Source organism: Varroa destructor, unplaced genomic scaffold (genome assembly GCF_002443255.2).
Source record: "Varroa destructor unplaced genomic scaffold, Vdes_3.0 BEIS01000005.1, whole genome shotgun sequence".
NCBI lineage: Eukaryota > Metazoa > Arthropoda > Arachnida > Mesostigmata > Varroidae > Varroa > Varroa destructor.
Window position 1 is genome coordinate 17,555,074 of NW_019211458.1, and position 26,618 is coordinate 17,581,691.

The following is a 26,618-nucleotide window of genomic DNA, read 5'->3' on the forward strand; positions in this document are numbered from 1 at the left end:
TTTATTTTTGTCAGTCAACCCGGACCGTTTTTAAACTTGAAGTCCTTACCGTAAAATTATGCATGAGCCGTTAACTAGCAGTTAGTGGGAACAGTCTGTCTCTTGCTAGAAGGAATAGCCAACATGTAATGTAATTTTACGGTCTACCTTTGGTCAAAAGGCAAAGACCGTTTAACATAAATCTGTTGAGACACGCCGTAAACTGTGGCGAGATGAAAAATCGAAACTATATTTGAAAACAGAAGGAAAATATTTACTTTAACACGGAAAACTAACTCACAGCAGTAATTTCAACAAAACAAATAAAATGGTGGCTTTATGATAATTAAGGCCCTTTCCGAAGCATTGCTTTTTGGCCGGCGTAACATTTTGAGATTTCAATAAACTATGTGAGACATTGTGTTCGAAAGAGATCTCAATGGAACAGTAGCATGCCATTTACGGCTAATACTAAAAACGTGCTTCGTACAGCATATTTGTTTGATAAAAACTACAAACGTTACGAACCTAAATGACAGTCGGCTTCAGTAACGAGTTCATCAGAAATATCTTCAACAATATATAGCAAAAATGCATACAGTCATCGTCCTCAACTAAAACATAGTAAAATACAGAATTTAGAAAAAAATAACGTTGACTATTTCGAAATTAGTCTGTGATGCTCATAAGACGGAAATTACCTGCTTGATGTGTCCAAATTATTATAATTACCAAACCAAAATCTTCACTCTTGTTTACCTGTCAAAAATTGTATGACTCGAGATCTGCTTGAGCTCAATGACCCTCGGAAAATGCCTGTTTTATGTGAAAATAGAAAAATGCGCAGAATTATACTAAGAGGGCAGTTTGTCGTATTTCTGCCAACGTCATATCTAACTGGGCCTAGTACCAATAAATCTTCTTGCTAATTTTACTCAGCAGTGTCAACATTTCGCTTCTGAGCATAAATTAGATATGACAAATGAACTCGTCTATTAGAGGGAGCGAACTAGGTGAAAGAAAAGAGAGAGAGGAGGCGGGCGAAACAGGTCCAAACAGCAAGAAACCGGCTGAGCAACGGTACAACATTTGTAAACGCAAGCTCTTCTATTAAGTTGAATAAAAACGACCTCGTCTATAAGTTGCAGTAATGGGATCTTTGGACCACCATACTGTGCTAGTTGAAGCGGACGATTGTGAGAGGTGGAGGTTGAGGGTAGGGGCAGGGGGTCCTCTCAAGTGGAAGTGATCGCAGTATGCCGACAGTTTTTCATACGTTCGGCATGCCTTCACCTTCATTCCATATGATCTGTTTATAAAAATCTGGAGGCCAACAAACGTAATATCTGTGCAAGAGAGCTGTTGAAGTCTTATTTTAATAAAGAAACATATCCATTATTTCCTCGAGTGTTTCCTCAAAGTGGAATCAGTAGTACTTGAACCACTACAAAGATCGCTAATGGGTTTTGCGGAAGTCACCAACCTTAACGTCTCTTGAAAAAAGGGACAAGACAGTACATATATGATACTAGTGACCAGCTAGAGGATATACTGCTGCAAGAGCTCGCGCACATCGGAAGATGAAACGTGTATAAAATTCTATATCCAAGGAAATTAGGGGCCATCAAAAGTTATCTCGCAAGCTTTTGAGATATGATGTTACAAGAGTTTCTCAAAACAGCGTGTCGTCAACCTAGAATTCGAGCTTGTCGCACCATTGCACAGCGCTGACCCTACTCGCCAGTAACTTGCAGGAGTTACCCGAAAGAAGAACACAGAATAAAAACTCGAAATAAAGGTACGCTAACTTCGTGAAGTTCAATGCAATGCAGGTTCACAAGGCCCCGTACGAGCGAATACTTGTTATACTCAACAAGCAATCATACGAACTGCAACTTGACCATTGGGCTCTACTTTGCCTCATAGATGCGACGGACTGTTTCGTCGGTGTCTACGAGATGCGATAGATACCGCCACGTCCTCAGCAGCGAAACTCCTTCAGAAATCTGGCAAGTTCCTAGAACTAGCTTTAAACGGCGCAAAATACCTTTTGTGATTACCAATTTTGCAGCGCACATCCCACGAAGTTCCTGAAAAAAAAAAAAGGTAGTTCGATATGAGCACTAGCGTGTGCAAGGTCGCATTGCTCAAATCTGCTACAGCAACCTTTGCACTTTGCAAAACGTTTCGAGAGTATTTAATGAAATTGGTAAGGCGACTAAAAGTAGGGCTGAGGTCGCTGTTCAGGCGGCAACAGCCTTTGCAGCACGTGAGCGCCTACTCCATGCCTTTGTTACGCTTAAGGAGCCTGTTCTACTATCCTGACGTCTACTGGAGGTATTTCCAGTTAATGGTGTAGCAGGGTAACCCGTTGAAACCTCATTCGGTCCTATTTAGCCTTGATATTTTAACGTTCATTGCCAACTTATGGGATCCCTGCAACGTGTGGTATGTGTGTAATGCAGCCTTAAAAAACTAGTTGATTATCTTGCTGTTTATCAAGAACAACATACAATAATTGTATTAGGTTTTTGCAGATCCAGTAGTTACAGCTTTGAGCGCCTATTAATGTGAAGTCTGGGATAGAGAAATCGATTTTTTTTAACAAAGATAATTTGAAAAGTCAGGATTGACTCAGGACATCTGGGACTCTTACTGACACCCACAAGAGATTCTTATTTTAAGATAGTGCTACTAATACGCGCTCATTTGATAGAGATGCACGCCCTATACATCTGGACATACCGTTTAGATTCACCTAGATTTACTTATATCTTGCATCGTTATCCGATTGCAAAGTTTCGTCAAGAGTATCACAAAGCAACAAAGGGCATAGTTGACAAGGTACGTTGCACTTTTGGATATTACTTGGAAAACGGCAGGTCCACCCATCGGGAAGGGGGGACTGGGAGTAAAAGCTGCCACGGAACGAACCCTGTTTGTTACGTTGCGCCTTTCCATCAACTTGACATAGACAAGGCAAATGATGAAGCTACCAATAGGCTAAAATCAAAGACAGATCCCGGTACTCTAATTTTAGGCTACGCAGGACACCGTTTGCTTTTGGGTGTCTGTAGATGTAACGCTGTTAACAAGAAATATCCTCTCTTTCGACTCAATTTCCTCAAGAAGAAGCAATGTTATTAACCGCGTGTCATGCTTTCACTGATGGCTGGCTTAGGACTCTCTTTTCTACAGAGCTTAATGTTATGCTGGACTCATGGTTTCTTCGTCGAGGTGTAAGAAGCCTTACCTGCGCCTTGTAGATGTCCTTCTGGTGAGTATACGGCGGTAACGAGGACAACGAGACGTGGCCAACCAGGTGCTATTATTCATAGCGCACTGCACAAGACAGAGAGCCGAATGATCTGGTCATGAACGGGCCAAGCGGGTGAAATGGTGTAGCATGTCGTTATGGTCTCAAAACAAGCGCTTGCTGGAGGCGTATATATATTGGCTCGTTCATATGTTTATAACAGCGTTTCCAGCGAAGGGGGTGTGAGAAAAAGCAATTGGTAGCGGTAGATGCCGGTCCATCCCATTGCTGAGAACATCACGCAGCTTAATGAAAAGGAATTGTAAATAGCTTCGTAGTGGACTTTCTACTTTGAATACAGATTAAAACGGGAAGGGGTAAACCTGAGGGAATTGTCGTAATCTGGAAGGCTATACGTTATCTGTTTTAGGAGAGAGAGAGAGAGAGAGAGAGAGAGAGAGAGAATAATGACATTTAAAAAATACTGAGATTGTGAATTCACACAACACAACTGTAACATCTTACTATACCACAGTATTATTATCAGCAAAGCTTGTATGTTTTCAATTCCTTTGACAAACACCCAAGCTATCTTAGAAAACGCCAAGATAAACATGTCTAACTTGGTTAAAATATATAGCTAGTCGTATAAAAGGGCGTAAGTTAAGAGACAATTTCCGTGTAAATGTCCCAAGTCCATAGCCCATATAGATCTGTGGCACTTACAATATTTGAATTGGGCTTTATAGCGCTTGTGAGAACATAATTTCTCAGAACATATAATAGGCAACTCAAAACCTGGACATAATGTATAAAACATCGTATTTTGTATAATTCCTTCGACTGTTTATATAACGTAAAATGTGAATATATTGACATTTTTTCTTTCTTCCAATATGGATTTATCGTCGGATGAAGGGCATAAAAAAATTCATCTCAGATTCATTACTACCTCCCACTCAAAACAAAGTATAATGTTTCAGGGTAAAAGTATTAACCGTTCCCTCTATCTGAACGGCTTTGGGTCTCATATCTCATGTAATATGAGTCGCGTTGGGTCGGCACTAGTGTCATTTGAAAGCTGAGATTTGGCGGTAACACACGCGTCAAAATGATCGGAAAGCTTAATTCGGACACAGGTACAGCATTTTAAGGATGTATTAAATCTCTGCAAAAACACGCAATACTCCGGGCATTTAAAAATTTTGTCAGAAGAATCGACTCAGAGACGAAGCTCAACAGGTTAGTCGCTTTCGTTCTGTAGACTTCGTAGTGGTCGGCCATCTTCAGAGTAAGTTTTTGAAATGATTAAACGAATTAGGTGAAGCCGACCCGTAAGCAGTCATGAGACCGTCAAAAACCTAGGCATCAAACAGTTTTTTTTAAGGAGGCTAACGCCAACAATTTTACTGCCACATAAATTAACGCAAAAAAATTTATCGTAAAACTCTACAGAGAAACTGTGAGTCAAAAATCACGGATGGCGGTAAGTAAATCACATACAACGATGACGTGCAAATAAAAAAAAAAAAAAGGAAAAAATGTATTTAACAATCTATGGCGAAATACAGACTGGCATTAACGGAGGTAATTCTATGCATTTGACGGGATTGAAAGGCAATTGTATATTATGAGTTGCTGCCACCTGGTAAAACAAATAGTTCGGACTATAACACAACAACAACTAATAAAATAATAATAATAATAAGCCATTGAAAAAAAAATCTAGAAGAACTAGTGAACAGAAAGGCGTCACCTTTCATCATACCAGACCGCATATATATTTTTTTACTCAACAAAAATTCCCAGAACCTGGATAGGAAATTTTAATGCATACGCTATAGGGCCTCTATCCTGCAGCATCAGGCTACCTTCTGTTTCGATCTCTGCAAAATTACCTTAATGGTGTTAATTTAATTTCAACGAAGAGATGCAAACGTCAAATTTCCCACCCGGAAACATCAGAAGCATTAAAATGATGAGCTTATGGTATTAACCGAATACTAGCGGAGGTTATCGGTCAAAATAGCGCATATTTAGTTCGATTATATCATTTAAAAACATCAAAACTATTTGCTTCAACTTTGATTTCTCTCAATATTTACTCTTCATTGAAAAAAGTCGGCCTTCTTAACTTCGGCTGAAGTGAACTTCAGTCTTTCTGTATAAAAGCAAAGAAAGAATATCTAACTAAACTAAAAAAAGAACTACAAAGTTACTCGATTTGTTATAGGCAATAATAAACTTTCTTACATCGTGTGTACGGTCAAACAACACCGTAATTGGTCGCGTGAAAATTACTAAGTTTTAACTTTAAACATAAATGTTGCGAGAACTATTACCTTTTTTCTTCCGGCAATCTAAAAGCAGGCCTATAACTAACAGACACCTATAACCGCTCACTGCACTGTGCAATCAGATCAAACAAACCTCCATAGATGCTTAGTCCTCTAAAGTTACTCCTATAGTACTAGTTTTGAATATACAGGTTTGAGTATCTGAATATTGACTAAAACTTCGACCCAAGGTTTTAGTTACTCTGGGCTTGAGTGTCCAAAAGTCCAGTGACTAGGACTTACGGAAAAAATTTGTGGGAACGGAACGATTCTCACATGGTCTTGAGCCAATGTACATTGGGACAGGGACAAAAAGAGGTAAGAGGTCAGGCTTTGTGAGCATATTAGGATTTGATGGGAGGCTAAAGCCCAAAGATTGTAAAGCCCCTCTAAATAGTAGGTTCTCAAGAGAAATTACCTTTCTCCCAGCACAAAATCTTGGTGAGTTTGGTGAGCATACATATTATTTCGAGCCCTTGAACGCAGCGTAACCGAGTATAGTTTTTTCTGAAAAAAGATATGACGTTTTTAGGTTCTGATGTCATATCTACCGCAACGTGAGTGAGCTTTTAGGATTTATTGTGTATTGAGTAGTTAGCTAAACCTTGACAATTATTGATAAAGTTAGCGTACCTAGCCGGTCTACTGATCTGTCGAGAAGGGCATACATCTTTATTGGGAAAAGACAACAGGGCCATTGATTGTTATTTGCAGCTAGTTAGCCCCCTCGGTCTAAACAACCATGAACACAGTTTGGCAATTTCATTCGTTTCTAGTATTAGTTCAAACAAGCAAATACCATATGAAATGCGTTGAAGAACATCCGATTGATGGATCGGGGTTTTGACTGCTCTTCTTGTGAAGATCAAGCTAACTTCATGGCTGTCTCCACGAATCGGCTTAATCTTCAATCGATCTTACCACACAAATGTAACATAACAAGTTAAAGGCTACTGTCGAAGTAATTGTACAGTACAATAACTTATTTAACGAACGCTTATTGTTTCGACATATTAAGATGCACGTTTTTTTTATAATGATTTTGCGGGTTAGAGGCAGAGGTTAGACCCTGTAACACAATAGCCGCAATCACCATTGGCAAGTACTTACATAAAACAATGATAAATATTCAGTAGTTATTTCAGTTATTATTATTACCTACCTACCTACCTAACCTAACCTAGCCTAACACATACAGATAATTCCATTTCATTCATTTGTGATATGTGAACTACATTACGAAATCTAAGGCATATCCAGCTATCTCTAGCGAATGTCTTGTGTATCCATGCGCTATCGATACCGTAGTTTGTTGTTTCCCCGTCAAATCCTCACGCCAGAAATTTGTCGTTGCCTAATGGGGCGGGCCGTTAATTAAAGCTCTCCTTATATCCACCAGTTTATTAGATTCAGTTAAGGTTCTTATTTTCTGAGTCATTCAAGGGTATGGCGGTACCAAAAACGATATGTGACCGCAGCTGGTAGAGCTCATTATCGGCTTCGAGTAAAAGCTATTACACATATGAGTTCAAAGATTGCTTTAAATTAGGCTCAATTAAAGCTACATTTTGCTAGCTTCTTACTTAATTATTTAATATATTTAAGGATTAGGAGATCTATTAAACTTAACTTGGACTCTAGCTTGCGTGTACGTTATTGCTAGTCTATCCTTGATGCAGTAGATGTACACGACTTTCTAAATCAGTTGTTCCTAATGAATGATCGAAGCGTTCTGGATTCGTAATCAATCACTGTTGAAACAGGGCCCCTCAAATCGCAGTTTGTTTTCAGCTACTGGCAGATGATACGAAGTTTGATAGTTTACATAAATCAGCAACGAACACAGTGGCCTCAAACTCACCTTTAGCGTCCTAAGCACAGTCTTGTTATACGCATTTTTTTCTTACGCCGTTAATGTCAAATAATAGGATTGCTTATGATGTTGTTATAACAGTATTACTAGCTATATATTATGCGTATTTTTTGCATAAAGCTATCTCACGTTAATTACGCCAGCTTTCATTGACTGCTCTCATGATTGATGTAAATCTTGTTGGTCTCTAAAGAGTGAGCATTCTAATGAAACGCAGGAACTTTCGCTTGATTTGAAGTATTATTGGAAGCTCCAATTTAGTAACTGACTTACCCGTTCTCAAGGGAATATACCGTCCCAACTAATCATCTCATAGGGTTTCATGCTGAACACTACCTTAGTGCACGCATTTTTCCTGCGTGGAGTGAGCCAGCACGTGGCCACTTTTGGTCAAATTTTTCGAAATAGTTCTGTCGTTTGGAATCATCAGAGAACGTTATCTTGTTGGAAACATTCTGTTTTTAGGGAAATGTCAATATTGTTTAGTCGCTAACCATTTTCTGTGATTCACTATTTTCAAGAGTATAGCATTATCGATAGTTTTACAGCTCTCAGTCTGAAATCAAGCCCAAATTTATCCCTCCGCCGAAGTCGTCAGCCAATGATAGCGTTTCCGTCCTTTACAAACTTGAGTTGAGCCGCTTCGAGAACTGGTCTTGGTAATTTACTAGCCCGATTAAGTGCTTCATGCATGCATTCGATGCGATGACGTTTTGGACCTTTCTGTTTGTCCTGCCGCAATTCGTCGTATTTCCCGGGTAATTCAGTTTCATGGTTCAGAGAAAAAAAGGTGTACCATTAACCAGTAAAAATGATGAATGGGAGAGGAACAAAAATATAAATAACATACCTCGCCTTTCTACTCAAGCTTAATTTCATTCATCTACATCGATCGTCTATTTCTTATATCAGTAGCGTAACATAAAGTATCCTACACCGCGCATCAAGGGCAGAATGAGTATGATAATGTGACTCTTTCCGGAAGCTGATGCGGGTTTTGTCAAATGAAGTGTTACATTTCAGCCGTCTCAGCAAACAAATGTCGCATATTAGACAGCCGATCATGTAAACTACCCACGTTTGTATGAATTCACATGAAACAATATTTTGTTTGAAGACCACTTCTTGGCTAACCCAATAGCAGTCAAACACAAACATGTACATAAACAAAATGCAGCGTTTGAGATTGAGCATAGCTTGTTTCTTTAGGACGGACATTCTGGAAGTTATTTGGTAAAAACGATTCTACTAAGACATCCAAAAAATAGTCGTTGTTATTAATCCGTTTAAACTAAATTTTTGAGCCTTCTTAGGTCGGAAACAATTCCTGCTCTCGCGCGCCTATTTCTATCATAAAAATACTATCTGATCAAATTTATCCGTTAGAACTCAGCGCAGGCAAACAATCACAGTTTACGCAAAAATGTTAATCGAAAATACGACGCTACCCACGCTAAACTAGTCGTATATTAAGAGTGACGGACGTCCATTCTGACCTATAGACCACCAGGCTCTTCAATAAACGAGGGCCGCATTGTAATATGGTCTACGACATATAGTAAAATCATAGCTAGTTCAAAAAGGGTGGATCTGTTAAGAGGCGCGAATACTTGAGCTATTTTGAAAGCACTCACAAAGGACAATGGTTTGGCAGTTGACTTGGAAGGATGAGAAGACTAATAAAATTTTTTAAAATTAGTTTTTGCTAACTCATATCTCATTAGATGGATCTGTCTGAGATGGCATCGTCAACTCCTGCAAGTTCATGGGCATCTTCGGGTTGAACGCTTTTTAGCCGCGTTCGTATGATGCGATCATTAACAAATGTTTAATGCGCCATCGCCGTTATGTTGTAACGGAAGTTAGTAGTACGGCGACTGGTTCTGATCACGTTTAGTTCGTCATCTATTCTCGATAGCTTGAGCGTTTATGTACAAACATACGTATTGCCGTTAGCAAGTTAGTGAGCAGGATTTTTGCGAATAGAAAGAAATTAGATTGTCTCTAAAATTAAAAAAGTGAACAGAGAGTGCTTTAGAAAATCCGCATACAGGTAAACTCCATTCCTACATGTCCTTTAGGCCACACGAATCTTGAAGTGTCCTGAACTCCAAACCTACAAATTTTCGAAAGGGTGCGCCCGGGCACTTATTACTAGGACTATTACTAGCTAGAATTTTACCTTTAATTTTATCAGATATTTGAGGTAAATAAAAAATTAGAAGAAGCTATAAGATACCTTATTTTTCCGCGCAGTTCTCATCTGGCTCACGATCATCATCAGTCCGGGAATCACTGTTTAAAAGCATAGAAAAATTTTAGGGTTGGTGCCTCAGATAATGCTTTAAATATTCTTCTGATCACTTTTTCTATAGGGAAGCTCGCTCACTATTCGGCTATATACATAAAGCCAAGGCATTTAAACTGCCCTGATACTCGTGTTAATGGCAAGTATGAGAGAGCACAGGAGAACGTTTACATGCAATCAGCTTCATTCTGTAGAGACTTTGCGATCTGTGAGAGAACATCCCAGAGAAAGAGAAGCTTTGTTTACCTTTGTGGGTTTATTCCCTATTGATTCCTAAAGAATGTTTAACCGCTTATTATTAGTAGCGTGGCTAAATCTCAACACCCGCTTGAAAACTTAGGGAAATGATCCATTTCCCTATTCCATTTTGAGAGCATACGAGCTTCTTTCAGAATTTCTCGTTCTCTGCCAAGTAGCTTTATGCTGGTTTCGAAGGTACCTAGAGGGGATTATTACGTGCCTGTTTATAAGGTTCACGATAGGAATTATAAGCGGGCCCGGAAGCTCGGAAATGCCCCAAAAAAGTTATTTTGGAGTACCTTATTATGGAGTAGTAGGTAAATATTAGAGCTGATTTTCACCGCAAGCGTATCTGCCGCCCGTCTCTGTCAACACACTGATACTTTCGAATTTTTTAATGCTTTGATTATTTGGACCTATGTACGCTTCAAACTTTTTGCCTGCTTTTCCATAGGACGTATTCCTGATGGCCGCTATCAAATTTAGGGCGCAAACTTTTGAGCAAGACTAGTGCACGGAATTAAGCGAGAATGGAACGAGGCTATCAAAATGAATAGCAATTGCATTGAATCTAGTAGTTCGTTAAAAATATTTCGACAAACATATTAAGAAACACAATTGTCACTTTTCAATGACTTTTTTTTCATTTAGACACGGCTGTTATTAAAAATGGCGTTGTATTCTCCAGGCTCAGGCAGGACATATGTTCATTGCCATGGTTAGAAGCAGTGACACAGTTCAGGCAGTAGAGTAAGTATTTCTGGTTCTTATTGGAGAAATTTATATTGATCAGATATAATAACTCAGGCAACGCGAAGTCTGGCTTGTTATCCTAATCATCCAACAACTTTGTAGAGACCATTGCACCCTATCATAAACTTGCTATTTATATGTTCATGCGTAAAGGTTAGAGGAATACATAGAACGTTTTAAAGTAATAAAATTCAAGCAAACCAGACTGATATGATAACGAGATCCGGTTAGTAATTAGTCATGGTCGTATCAAGGTTACATGCTGATAGACGTGACAAAAATAATGACGAATATTTTTTTTTTTCGTTGCTGTATAACGGGAAATAATTCGTAGAATATTGGATAAAGTCAGAACCCCGTTACTTGAGTGCAGATCGCATACTTTCAGGTTTCTCTCACAGACTTTAATAAGCCATCCAGAGATTCATACAAATCACAAATAGCGTCCAATGGATCTCTTGTCTATTGAACAAGTCGTAGAATATCGAAAAAAAAGGTCACAAAGGTTGATTTAATAAATATAGAAGCGCAGGATACGGAGTATCGAGAAATTGATGACTTTGATCTCTAGTATTTACTAAACGTCGCTTGACGAATGAATATATCCGTGCGTATACCGGTGACTGTCTCAAAACATGTAACCAGAAGTGTAATTGGCCTTGTTAATGTTTAACTCGACCAAATCATTTTTCACTATGGACGGTCCCCCAGAATCACACATCGTTACGCCGTGACGCGGTAACGCGTAGTTCAGCTAGGTTGACATTAAGTAAATGACGAAATTCGTACACGCCCCCCGAGAGAGGACCGCCACGACGGGTCAGTACCCGGATCTTCTTCAATTGCAATTGCCGATTAAATTTCAAATTAGAGGAGATGGACTGCAGGACAACCTTACGAAAGGACAGTAGAGTCAGAAAGACACCAATACGTTAAGGTAAAGTTGATGCGTAGATAGAATAAATTATATATGTAGCATGGAATTAGAACGACTTGGTTCATGAACTTGATGAGCTTCTCTATAGTTCATGATGGCCCTTAGATTGCTAAGGAGTGCCTATAACATGATTAAGGTTATTTACTAGTAACGTAGAAATTAACCGCATGGCCTTGCAAGACTAAAGTTTTTTTTGCACTACTTAACTTCAAGTAAGAGAGACTGAGGCATTATGTTTTATGCTATAAACAATACCAATTAATCAGAGATGTTTTATTCAAGTAAACATAGATAGCTATAGATACGCTTTATTTTTTAGTAAATTAAAACCAATAAAGCGATTACATATAATGACCATATTGTAGGTATCTATGCTATGTGATAGTCTAGTAAGTAAATGCAACACAGAAAGCAACAACGATACAAAGTTTACTTTCATGAAGGATTGATCCATCCGATTATTTAGCTTTAAGCGCTAAAACCTATGTGGTAACCGTGGACCGCTATGTGAGTTGTCAATGTACGGACTGATGGGTAATGGTAAATTATGATTTGAAGGAAACTTATTGAATGTTAGGTTCTACATAAGTTCTACCTAATAGCTAGGTCCGTTCTGATCCGAAAACTGTTCACTTGGATTATAGAAACGTAAGATTTCACCGTTATCGTTTTTGGTGCCTTTATCGGTGTCTTCTTTTTCTGACACCTTCCAAGGCATTTCTTACAAGCAACTCAGCTCTCCGACCCCGGGTTTTAGGTCTCTCTGCTCATATAGGCGCGAGAAGCCCCGCCCTGCTATTGTCCTATATCGTACACCCGTCTGCTTCCTTCATACATCCGCTGCGCCACGCATGTCTGGCTAACTGTACAAGCCGTTGGCTAGCCGTTGAGAATTGTTATTCAGTTTAAAGTAGTAAACAGCTTAGCTTTTTATACATACATGTATGTGCGATATCCCCTTTATCGAGGTGTAAACAGATACCAGGGGTACACAAACACCAAGGGGCTTTTGATACATGCGACGATAGCACAGGTGAAGCTGGTTGTCGAGGAGATGCCGCCACAAGACGCCTTGCAGGATCAGCTCGTTCTTACGCTTTGCACTGCGCGCCACTTTTACTCGGCTGGCGTCACAGGGAGTCGTGTGCGGGACGGACAGTGGGATTCCTCGCCATGATAAAGACAATAACAATAGCACAAATAACGGAACGACAACAGCGGCGATGATGACGTGACATGAACTACCATAAGTAGCACAATCGCAGCAGCTGTTAGCGAACCGATGGAGCTTCTACAGTTGGCCGCGAAAGTATGAAACAAACACCCGAGGCCTACCGCGGTACGTTGTCATTTGGGCAGAAACAGGGACAACGAGCCGCAAACCCGGCCGCACTGACGCACCATGTTGTAGCATTCGTGTAATGTAAAGACGCAAGAGTTGAACACGAACCCTCTTTCGCAGCTAACTGAACAGCAAGGCCCAATGCATATATTTGTGAAATGCACTACAGGGGGCATTACACTTACAATGACTAGTGGTACAAAACGTAAACCTGTCAGTTCTCCGTACGATGCTGCCGCGCTGTTTTCCATTGTATTAACAATTACAAATCTGTATAAATAGAATGAACACGTTTTGGCGCGCAACCACAATGGTGGCAGCATAGAAACACTTCGAATTTGTACTTCGTGCGAAGGATCCTATCATCATGGCCACAGCTGCTTGTCAGTCCCAACCATCCTTGTATACAAATACGATGACAAAATACGAATAACATATTTAGTAATATATTTAAATGCGAAGAGTATATTTAATCCTAAACAAGGCAGCTAGATAAGGACGCGGTAAAGAATAATATATGTGCCAGTGTTAAAGTGTCGTCACAACAATTGGTGGTAGTAAGAAGCAGAGCTGACAAGAGGCAAGATCAATTGAGTAGGGACCGAGTTGTCGGCCAAGCTGCATGGTTGTCTTATAGAGCGCCTGATAGAGAATGCAGAGAGGGTTGCGTTGCCCCTAGAACTATCATTTGTTAACTGCGCAATGGACTGAGATTGCGGAGACAGCAGCAGATGTCTACGGCTAATCACATTAAGGTCTGTTGGAAATTGCGTATGGATTTTTGCCCGACCCAGTTCAGTATTGGTTACAACCTGCTGTAAAGCGTCCCGGAGCGTGCCGGATTTCCGTTTGTGTTCAAGACGTTTCCAAAAGGTTTGAGGGCATCGTGCCAGTGCGAGGGTTTCGTGAACCATTAATGTGAATTAATACATGCAACTACGAGACGCACCGATATCTAATTGAACACGAATCGTCGGCAGAAGCAGAAAACATGCGTAGCAAGTCGAACTTCTGTATCCACTGTGGTGCTCAAGCAAAGCATCTCAGCCTTAAAAGTAGACAGATTTGATGCACTGGCGCAGCGTGGGAAAAAGCATTTGATTAAGTTGCGAAGCTCCCGTTGACGCCCGCTACGGAGTTGGAAGGCCCTGAGATGGCCGATGTCAGGAAACTGCAAAGGGCGGATCCTCGGATAACAGATGTTTCGACTTAAGTGCTCCTTAATGAGCTTCTGTTTCAAATCAAAGGCAACACATTGCTGTTGCAGATTGCGTGGTTCAGGCATAAGCGATTATTATGTCCTGTGACTCTATGGGAAGGCAGCTTGACACATAGGCTTTTCAAAACCCGTACAGAGAATGCTGAAACGTTTTCATGTTGGGCCTGAGGTAGATGTCCAGGTCGGCTAGGTGTCAGCCAGGTGTTACGGTGCGTACCAATAATATTTTTCATCCCAGATGTTTCGATCGCTATTGCTATATAAGGACAAAGTGTAGAGCGGTAAATGAATTGCACTTGTGCCGGTACTAATGCGTTGTCACTGCAATATATATATATATATATAGCTTTACGGTTCCCCTGGGTACAAAGACACGTATAGGTGAGTGTAGGTCCTCTTTTATTTTTCCTTTACGCTAAATCTCTTCTAGGTGCGGGTAACCAAAGCCTCCGCTTTATATCAAAACTTGCTGTCGGCACTATAAGTTTGATTAAAATGTGAAAAAAGCTTGTTTCCAATGGCTGGACTCCACCTAATCCAGATCTCATTACATTATGCTTAACGCCCACTAGTCCCTAAAACCTTCACTCAGTATTTCCAGTACTAGTTCCGTCAAGCCTGCACAGTTTCCCTTAAAAAAAAACTCACCATTGATAACCGACCAGCTGAGTTTAGCTGCTTTAGTTGGCTTTCTATGGAATTGCAATTTTTTCGTTAACTCCACCCATATCAGTCGCCTTGTCCTTAAGTGTCCTAGTGAAAGCTTAACCCTTTCACCGTAAGTGCCTTTTTGAAAATTCTTATCTTAGTTAATAAATCGCTCTTTGTCGGTCTTATTTTTTACTATGTGGCTATGCGGATGGATCATTACAGCAATAAAATAGAGCATATCTACGTCCTGCAAAATGATGCCCTACGTACCATTTCCAGATTTTCCCGTTCTGTTTCTTTCATCTTCCGTTTCATACTTCCCTTAACATATTTAAATTCCTAGACTACCAGTTTATTTTAACTTGGAACTTTCCCTTCGTTTGCCTCCACAAAGCTCATAATTTCGAATCTTCAAGAGCTTAGTCATCAGTAAAAGTCCTCTGGGGATGCCACACCTTATCGCAATAATTTACGCTTCTCTTTCTACTTTAACACGTGAAACTACGTGAAATCAAAATATATGTATGTATATATATATATACATATACATATGTATATATATATATATACATATTCATGTGTGCATATATATATATATATATATATATATACAGAGAGAGAGAGGGAAAGAAATGTCAATGGACTACGTTGATTCCTCCTATGCGTTATATCGAAGACAGAACGGATATGTGGACCGAAAAAGACATTCTTTACGGACGCGTGTATTTGGTATTGCTATCTTCGGCTGCTATCGCAAGTAATTTTCAACAAATCTGTTTATAGTTCCTTTCCAATACTGAGTACACCAACATTATAAGTGTACTTATTAAAGTCTCACTTAGACAGGCCAACCATACCACAATCCAGCGGATTCAACATTTGGTTTAATAGTCAGGTTAAAGGTAAATATGAGTGGGTACGCTTCTTTGATTGCCCGTGATAGATGGTGCACACTGCTGCCAATCTTCATACGGCGCCCGAGCAATCCAGGGCATATAAGGGCAATATGTAGGATCCGCAATCAAAATTTTATCAAGTGAAAATGGTACAAAACAGTTATTTGATAATTCTGGAATTTCCATGCGGAAATTAACGAATGTTTTTTACTAGAGTGTGTCTCTCTCCAATACGGTTAGACTACTTCAGATCATTCGTAGTTTCGTATATCTAAACTCGTTAGAAATCAGCCCGAATTTTACATCCGCTGGATGATTTGGAGTTTAATGCGCTTATGCAATGCTTTAATATGTTTACGCATGCTAATGTCGCTGAACTCACTGTTACTACTAAAATTTGTGAATTAATGAAAAATGTGAATTTATAGAAGTTTTTAAACGTGACTTATGAGTAACTTATGAGTAATCTGAAATAAAGTCGTGATGGAAGTAAGTAGCGGTTACATTGAAAACATACGTTAATTATGTATGCCACCTTCCTCTATATATTTAGTTGTCCAGAATAATGACTGCAATAGTAACGAACTGAGAGCCTCTTTCTCTAGTGTTTTTACCAGTTTCCGATGGGCTTCATCGGTACTTTCATCTTTGAAGTATAGAAACACGAACCGTTCATTCTCAGGACCGAATACTATCTTTTCTATTCCTTATTTTCTGATGATACACATCGTTAAAAACTGGGTGTACATATCTACCACATCCCACCTGCTAATAGAGCGTTAGCAATAGTTATTCAAAATTTTCAATCCGCGGAATAGCTTCAGAAAGCTAACATGTACTCGGTTGTTACACACCTTGAAGTTGAATAACCTTTGAACGGAATTTCACTATTAAGTACCTCAATATTTTAGCAATTTATGTCAAGTTTATTCTAGAAGAAGTCAGTTCAGAAAGGATATAATCTTTTAATCTTTAAAACCAGTGCTCGGTAATTCAAGTCATACTCCTCGAAGGCCGCAGCGCTGTGAAAGGAAGAATTGGGGACTATAAAAGATCGGTTAAGCTTTTAAACCAAAACACAATACGTAAATGGGGCAAACGATTCAGAAACAAGGTTTGGAGTGCTGAAAGCCAGAAGGGAGATGGCCAGATGCTAGGATCTGAAAATAAAAACGCATTGCCGCAAACAAGCGGACTTTTCAAGGGGGCACAGTTAGGAGCCTAAGAGTCCTGTTTGCCAAAACGGGTATTTCAGAAGCAGCGTATCACAGAATTATAACCCAAACATTAAAAGTGCGGAAACTGAATACAAAAGGATCCTCGTTTAATTTAATTGAGATGGGTCGGAAATGTGTAGGGTGTATTCCGGGTGCAATTTGCGGAACTTTAATCATCAAAAGACCCGCTTGGAGCATACGGTCGTCATAAACGGGGCGTGGTGCAATCTCTTCCGTCACCCGATAGGGACTAGGGAAGGGAACAACATTGCCCTGTAGAAAAATCGAATTCGGCGGCAGGATCGGGCTGGTTCGAACGTAACGTGACGTTCGTACTTGTAATGGACATCAGAGGAATTCACTGCTTGCCAAAAATAATGAATGCAGCCCGCTCTTTCGAGTTCCTCAAGAGACATGGACCGCTGGCACGGCAATCGAAAGTCACTTGATGATAACGCCCAACTTCATCATCGCTTCATTACTTTCAGGGTTGAGCAACGGAGTATTCAACCTTGGCTTCGACCCGCTTTGAATCACGACCAATGTCCGTGACACAACGAGACTTTTTATGCCCTAAAATGGCCACCTGGTGCGCAAGCATATTTCTCCGTCGATTTGTTTCGATAGAGCATATATAGAGAAATTACGTATGGAAATGCGAATTGTAGGTTGGTGGCTGCCCAAAAGCTGCTAGACCGCTGGGACAAGTGTGCGAAAAATTGAAGAAAGGAGAGCACGTCTAACACATATAAAAAAAAATCATTAGTTTAGCCCAACTAGCTAAAGACTTATCGGTTTTAAAATCGGTCCGAATTCGCCATGTCCGGGAGAATCTGTAAAAAAGCTTTGTCGATTTTAATTGCTTTTTTCAGCTGATTTAGTTTAACGAAAATGCCGTGTTGTGAACAAGACTTATGCCTACCTTTAGGTTTAAACACCAGAAACTCTAACCTAGGCGCTCACATTGGCGCTAACCGACGACGCAGCCGAGTTGAATCCGAAACCATAAATGCAAGTGACTGCATACTGTTTTTATAGAGGTGTAGTTTTTTCCAAGTTGAAAACATCAACTTCAGTAGCTTTCTCGACAACGGAAGGGTTCAGTAGTCTCTCTATTGTCGGTTAATCTTTAGTGCTTGAGTTTGATTTTGTAGATAGCTCAAGTATACGATGAATGATCTAAAACACACAGGGGATCACATGGCTCATACTGGCTGACTTACCAAGTATTTAGACAACTGGTCAACAAAGATGTATTTTCTTCCAAGGCTTGAATTATCTCCGCATATCATTAGTACCTCTCAAGCGCCTGAGAACTAGCTTGAATTACCTGATTTCAAGCAATTTACCACCAAACATTTTTAATTTTCACCAAGTTGCCACTGGGCTATTTCTAGAAATGAAAATAGGGATTTTCTCCGGGTGCGCCTTCTCCATTACTAGGTAATATTTATTTTATTTAATATTATACGAATAAAATTGTAATGTGGGAGCGTATGCATTTTAAGGTACTATTATTATCTAATGTAATCCCCTTCATTGCTTCTAGTAACATACAATTGCTAACCACCGTATTGCCCAACCCTATTTTACGCCCATACCGATGGAACCACAGCACAAGCAGAAGGTAACAGTAGCCTTTGGTCAAAAAGCAGTATTTCTTTCGTCGTCAATAAATTGATCAGTATCCAAAAACCGAAAAAAGCTAAGCTGCGTTTCTTTTATAGGCCTATAAGTAAGTGCTTATAGAGTATTCTCAAGTACCCACCATCTTAAGTAAATTTTTGCTTATTCAAACTTCTGTCGATAACATTATGAATACCTATTAACCTATGCCGCCCGGGATAGTGTCTTTTCGTGGCTACTTTCTGAGCAATAACGACTAAACGGATCGAATCAATGTTTCAAGTGACAGGGGATCACACTTATGCGATCCCCCTCCATAAAGCTGCATCTTTTCGCAAGATGAATACTCTATAGCGCTATGGTATGTAATATACATATTGATAATACCGCTTTTTTAACTTGTTGTTTTCAAAAGAATTTGAGTAATGCCATATTGGACTGAGCCATCAGGTAAAGAGACTGCAATTGCCGCACATAATCCTTTTGGCTGACCATGAATTTTCGGGTGTGTAATCCTTCGATATTTGAAAGTTGGCGTTACAACTTACCAGTTTGCCAATTTGCCAAACATCATTTAATCTAAATACGTCCAACATAATCTAGCTATCCGTGTCTTTTTCTCTCACTGGAAATATCTAAATAACGACTCTTACACAATCAAAGGCAAGGTGCTGAAATCTGTGTCGCGGCTGCTTTGCCCACATTGCCCATTCGTTATCGTTGCGCCAATCAAAACCCTGAATATAGCAGTTAATGGCTTGAATTATGTTTTTAGAAATTACCATCTTCATGATGAAAGTTAGTCGCCATATGGGAGTTTTGTAAATGTGATAACGCGATCTAACATTGGGTTATATCGACTAATCATTGAAGGTACATAGTGCTGTATCCTATATTTCTATAAGTGAGTTATCCATGAGGACAAATACACGACAGGTTTGTCAGGCTGGGTGTACGGATGCCTTGTGGGTTCATTCTCACACAGTTCGAGTGACTGGTATTTTGTATTGGTGATGTTAATCCCCCTACTTGTTTGTTGCCTGTACGCGTATGCCAGTATGAGTAATAATATTTCGGCTATAGAAGATAATCGTCCAAGCGGCCGTCACGCTCAACAACATGAACCACCTCAATACCCGGTACCGCTTAGTGTTGAAACGCATACTTTGAATCGATCCTCAACGTCTCCCGCCGGAACAAGACAGTTGGCTCCACTTCACAGCCCTCCAGTTGAAAGGCCAACGACCGCTTTTTCGTTAGGACTAACACAACCTCCTACCTACGAAAGTGCAATGGTTTTAAAGGACTCGTGTTCCTCTCGCTTCGTTCGTACCCAGGATAATACCTAAGATAATAGGGTTCCCATTCGCCCAAAGCATATCAAAAAAAACGCTTATAAAAACAGCTTAAAATAAAGCGAGGACTCAACTATATTGCTAAATTATATTTGTTAGTACTTTAATTAACATTTGATAATTTCTCGTAAAGCAAAAGATCGTTATTATTTTATCAGTAGTTCTACGTAACGAAACTGTTTACGAGAGTTTTAAAATTACTTTTATACAAAAAACTACAAAATTACATTTCTCTAGTAGGCATTTCCTAACGTTTATAGAAAGATCTCTGATAATTGCACAAATCCAGCCAATATTTATTGCGCTTAGCCGAAAACTGATGAAAACCAAATTCTAAGGTAATCTTGTTTTATTATAATACGATTATTTTAGCAGACTACAAGCTGTCTTATTCTACATTGCTTTACGTTTTCAAAAGAAGGTTATTTTATCTCAAGATGTTTGACCAAAAAAGGATCCTTACATATTCAAGTTAATCGATAGTTTCACTACTAGTCTACGTTTTGCCATAAACTCTACGGCAAGGCCAGGCGTTGGATCCTAACGGAACAGTTGGCCTACATCTATTTTGCACACGACCCATCCCGTTTCAGATCCAGAAATTTACACAATTACGTTAAAACATCGTTATAAGAAGGGCAATTATGATTTAAAATATTTCATCAGTATATTCACTTAGTTCAACAGCTACAGGAAGAAAAAAAACGAACTATCTTTTCACGTTTAGAAAAATACTTAACTTTGTTAGACTTTTTTTTCAAATAATATTAGTTTGTATTTCAAATTTTATAGTTGTTGTAATTAGTATTGAGCATTATTTAACTACTATTTTATCTAGCTACTATTTAGTCACTAACAATCATTATTATTATAATACATCCTATAAGTTTACAAACCTTACGTCTATAGAAGCCTACCTAACGACTTTTGTGAGAAATAATCTTACTAAGTATAAGTGAAAAAGTTTCGTGCTTTTATAATAATTTTATAATAATAATAATTTTCAATAATAAATTCAATGTACATACAATATCTGTAAGTATCTGGTTCACGCCCTATTTAATAGGAACTTGCATCGACAGCTGAGAAGGGACGGACTTGAGAGTATCTTTTTTAATAACATTTTTCTCGCTTGCAACACGGATGTCGAGAGTGAACTTTAAAACAACAAAACGACTCGAGATTTTTGATACACGCTTACCTGACAGTAGCAACGGCACGCTACCTACGTATCAATTAGTATTCATTACCTTAAAGCCCCAACACGATTTTCGGTGAACTAGAACGGTTCGCCCCCCCCCCCCCCCCCCATGAATTGAACATTAGGCGCGATTAGGACAGAAAAAAAGCAAGTGAAATTTACACGCTGATTGTATCCTAATACAGTTTAGCTTTCGTTGTAAAGCTTAGTGAACTAACAACTACCGTAAGGTCTGATTTGAATAGGCTAAAATACAATCTCGAATCTGAGCAGGGCAATGTTTTCTTTGTGGATTAAGACATTGTAGCTTCAATTAAACATAGTTCAAGGTAACGTTTGTATTTTGACTTTTGTGTGTAATGGATCTTGACGTAGAATTGAGGAACCACCGTACGCGAATCTGATCTGATTGAACCTGTTTTATTTAGCGGCTAGTTTATACATATATATATCAGCCCTATTATATATATTGTATTACTTAACAGAGACTCATTGGACGAAATACCAACCTTGAGCTTCGATCTGGCATGAATGGCGCAGTCTTCAAAAAAACGCTGAGAACATTTATGCACGGTGCAGACGTGAATGTTCAACTCAAAATTTTAGACTACAGTACCTCTACGTAGATGAACTCAACATAAAATGCTTCGCTCCTTAGGGAAAATGAAACTTATGATTGATAGATCATAAGATATGATATAAGCGCATTGTGGGTACACAGTATTAAAAATAAGAGTAAAAAAGAAAAAGAGTATAGGACATTGTAATTGAACGGAACAACGCTAAATCTTAGGACCAAGAAACAACAATAATTTTAATATCGTATACGAATTCCTCAGACGTACACATTTGGTGTAAGAAAAAAAAAAGAGGAATACGTATTAACAATTATTCTGATAATGATGTAGTTGACAAGAACTACTTAAAAATGGAAACATTCGATAATAGCTGACAAGGTAAATCAGCCAGCCCGTTACCGTACACTCTCTTATTATTACAACCCATATAATCCGCGCCCTTCCTTTGTTCTCAACGATACAATTAGAGATCGTCGAAATAATAGAGCCAACCTGTCAGTAGGAGCATTCATCCTACAGTTCAACGCCCTATTTCCGCTTCGATCGTTTTTAATTCGAAGCGACTTCAACATTAAACAAATGCGATTTCTGCAAGCTATAATAACGGTATTAACGCCATAGCTTTGTTCAGACGGCGCTATGGGCTTCAACAGGGGGACTGCTTAATTATAGGACAGAACTGGATTCATTTTTGGCGGTTGGGCTTCACAGTGAAAATGCACAATCAAGCGCTGGGGCTGCGCGGGATATAACGCTCTTCTACTATCAAAGGATACCCCCTTAGCTTTATATCATCCACCAGTTGCGTAACGATGGCAGCCCATCGATGCTAATTCAGACTGACGCTGCTGCTCCTAGCCATGATGATGGTGACAAAGTTGCTGAGATACGATGAAGCTCATTCAGTTTGCTAGCACTGGCATCGTCTATTTTATACACACAATTTCAAATAGTCTCGATAACGACTGACTAGCAAAGTTTCAAGTGTAAAAACAGTATACCGAGAAGCACCGTTCCTTTTTATCTCATTGTAGTGTGCTATCTTCGACACAGGCTTATATCGCTGATGAAGGTTGGCCTGATGCTGTCGCCGTCATTGGTGTCATCACGACCACAACAGGCCCAGCAAAAGCCACAATAATAACACGGACACAGCGCGTGTTGCCGACTTCTTTGTCGTCTCTATCTTAACCCCACTGATCCTGTTATACGCAGGCATCTTCGAGATGAAACTGAAGACCGATAAACAATAATATTCATCATGCTAGAAGCAGTGCTGATAGATTTCTGCTCGGCGCGATGTGATAGCACAGTATCGTTCTACGAAAGATCGATCAATTATACCGATTCTAGTCAATAATATACAACTCTGCTGTATTAGCGTATCAGGCCAGCGGGCGGATGTGGGGTATCTATCATGTCTTTGGGCGATCATACGAAAGGACGCGCTGACAAGGTGATGTTAGCGACGAGACAAATGAGATGCTGCTGTGTTTGCGAAGCGACAGGTATAATCGTACTATAAACAATGTCTGTCTAGCTCTGGATGCATGTGCTGCTGGATACCCAATTAGCGAGTGTTTGTCGCCAGTTTTCCAAACCCAGCTCGCTTTCAGTGCATCGGCATTTTCGCCAACTTTGTCAGATCATTCTGAATTGCGAAAATCAATCGATGGATTTATCATCGTTTCTCGTTCGTGTTTAAATGTATAGTTGATAGGAACAGCCAAGTGGGTCGAGACCTGCTAAAATTAATCGTCTGTGCGTTAACAGCAGTTTTTTAATCCAGCTGCCTTACTGGGGTCATGGGTACGACGGCTCGTAAAATGCCCTACCATACTACTGTTTGTCAATTGGCTAACTTTCTTTAGATTTGATGAGTTTATTGTTCTAAAAACACTAGTACTAATACTACGATAACTACTTAGACAATTACTACCGAAAGCGGCTATCGATCATGTTAGCTGGCATAAATACAGACAGAAACAAGCGAGCCAATCTCACAAATGCGGGATGTTTACTTTATCTTATTATTTTTTGAGGGACTCCCTAAGGTTTAGCAGTCTCCAAAATTTCTGTGGATGCCATTTTCTCCTCTTCGTCTACTAGAAATACATACTTAAGTTTGCAAAATAGCAACAAAGTGCTTTTTTAATAGAGACTCTGGTGCTTCCTCAAACTGCTTTCTTGGAGCCCTTTATCATTTCCTTGATTACGCTTTTCAAAAATAAAAGAAACAAAATGTACATAGAAGACACCTATGAAATTACCAAACATTAAGAAGTATCGCATCGTTTTCATACACTGAAGGTCACAATATAACCCTTCAGGCGACTTTTTAATTTTTTTCTATCAAATGCACCTCATATAAAAAAGGCTTTCCGCCTAGAGCAGAATAAATGAACTGATCTCTTCTGTTTACTGTGAATTGTTATTTTTCCTATTAGCACGCTGCACTGAAACGTTCAAAAACAAAGTTATCAAGGCTCTCATGCGTAAGTTTCAATTCAAAATACAAGATAGCCACTACTTCGTTTTGGTGAGAAATTAAATTCTTAGTTGTATATCGACTTCGTAACATTCTGTCAGAAATATCGAAGCTCTAAGGAAGTACTAGAAATCTATGAAAGCTAGTGTTTTTCTAAAGGCAGCTCGATACTCAAACGGCGGACGCATTGCAGTAATAATGGTATTGACATTACGTAAAGATGCCATTAGTTTCAAGAGAATTTCTCACTAAGCCATGGCGCTAACGTTAACGGTCTATACTTCTTCCCGTTTTTTTTACGTTAGGCACATACCCGCTCAAGCGGCGGAGACGATTTGCAGGTTTTCGCATAGCCGGTGAATAGTTGCTAAATCCATTCTACTTCCTGCGTTCCCTTTATTCAACTCTCTAAAGGAACGTAACTGTATGGTAGGTCACAGAGATTAGTAACACTGTTACTCCTGTAAGCCGACGCGGTAGTGACGTATTTGCTTACTACGCATAGGAACACGTAATATGGTTTAAGTTCTAACGGTAGCGTGGATTACTGCATTTCACGCAAGAAACGGGCTGTCTGTATCAATGCTTAATAGCAGTAGCAAGCGTAAAAGCAACAACATGCGACCTCAATACTTCGAAACGATCTTCAATACTTGTGAACAATACTTCGGAAGATCCAGCTTTAGCCTTTCTATACAAAGCTGCGCATCATTCGACTCAAAGCCCCTAAATACAAGGGACGTAATCGGATTTATTATTGATAACTTGACCCGAAACTGTCAGATCCTACGGCGTTACCAACCAATGCATCTCTTCCTTGTTTCCCGTCATTACATGTCCTTGTCCTTATTTTACAACTATATCATTAGTCATATTTCAATGAATATATCATCCGATCAGAATTAATACGAACGTTCATTTAATTTAGTCCCATACAATATTTCACTACGATGTTAGCAGGTGCGAGACTTTTCAAAATACAGATTCGAATACTTCATAAGAGATACTAACCTTTTGTGAATGATTCCTTAATAGTCTAGATATACGAAAACAAGAAAGACACGACGTCTAGGTTATCGCACGCAGTGATCAGGAACAAATCATTTGGACGCGCGTCGACTAGTAAATATTGACTATAATTAATCTTCCGATCGAAGGTAAACGCTTTGCTTCAGAAACGCAGATTGCTGCCAAAATATTGTCAATTACGGAGTACACTAAGCGGGTTTTTTTCTGTCTACTTTAGGTCTCCAATCACCGCAGTCGGAGACGTTTCTTACGGCTATGCCATTCACAATGATAATGCCGCTATTTCTGTGGCCAGATTTTATTATAGCATCTGGTATATTTACTGTGAAGTAAATTTGCACGAAATGTGACTTCATTTTGCCAGACGTTGCCGTCGCTTTTATAGTAGCGAGGATAGCTTACGGGGCTATGCCATTTTAAAGAAACGCTGTCTAGGTACGAAATCTGACGAGCTGCTTAATTTCTCTTCTTATATACACCGTTTGTATTCTCAGCCTCATCGGTTTGTCCTGCATGTGTTTGCACGCATAAATGCAAATTCGTGCAGACACGAGACGAGAAGACAATGGGTCAGCAAATAAGACGCCGAGGCTTAGCCAACCACCGATAATATATTACAGTGGGCTACAAAATGATGAGTGGATATTTTCCGCAGAAATAATAGTCATCTGTCGAAGGATCTCGAGCCGATCCGCTAGAGTCCCGTTTTATTGCTGCTTTTTTCCATGGCTGCCGCTGACATTGTCCATACCTTTTTTCCACTGGCCTCGCCGTATATCGAGTGGTGATTTATAGATAACCTGCCGGGCGAAGAGTGGTACACATGAAGAACAGCAACTAACATCAATAATATATACACAGGTAGATATACATAATGCTCAGAGAGCGCTCAGAGAAAGAATCGGCCGAAACTAACACAATTTTTTAAAGACTGAGGCCACATAGCAATTGCTTTTCTCTACTGGAATTACTAAAGGGTCACGAAAGTGTTTTGTCACCTATAAAAGGCTAATGCACTTTGTTGGCAGCAACCAAAATTTAAAAACAAATTGGCATTGATAAACAAAACAGATAAAAACAGAAAAGATAAAAAACAGATAGAGACTCTTGACGATTTTGCGGTTAGCAGCCAAGCGGTGAGCTGTCTTATGTCATGTTACATATTAATGACAAAGCTGTCACTTTGGCGTACCTCCCGCTCAAAGCAGTGTTTTCTGTTGTCCACTCCTGATTACTAACTATATCATGGCATAAATGAATAGCGTTAAAGAACATGCTGGTACTGTCCAGTCAGGTAGTAAAAGATATCCCAATATTAGTTATATAACTATGTT

At 39.4% G+C, this 26,618-nt stretch overlaps 1 long non-coding RNA gene across 1 annotated transcript; it reads right to left on the bottom strand.

Annotated features, from left to right (window-relative positions):
- On the bottom strand, positions 1 to 25,799 carry LOC111251337 (uncharacterized). Its single transcript, XR_002673708.2, has 6 exons — positions 25,267 to 25,799; positions 9,684 to 9,739; positions 6,371 to 8,176; positions 5,990 to 6,078; positions 3,233 to 3,540; positions 1 to 2,069 (listed from the first exon to the last, which is right to left on the bottom strand). It is a non-coding gene; the product is annotated as an uncharacterized LOC111251337 (long non-coding RNA).
- Positions 25,800 to 26,618: the final 819 nt, after the last annotated feature.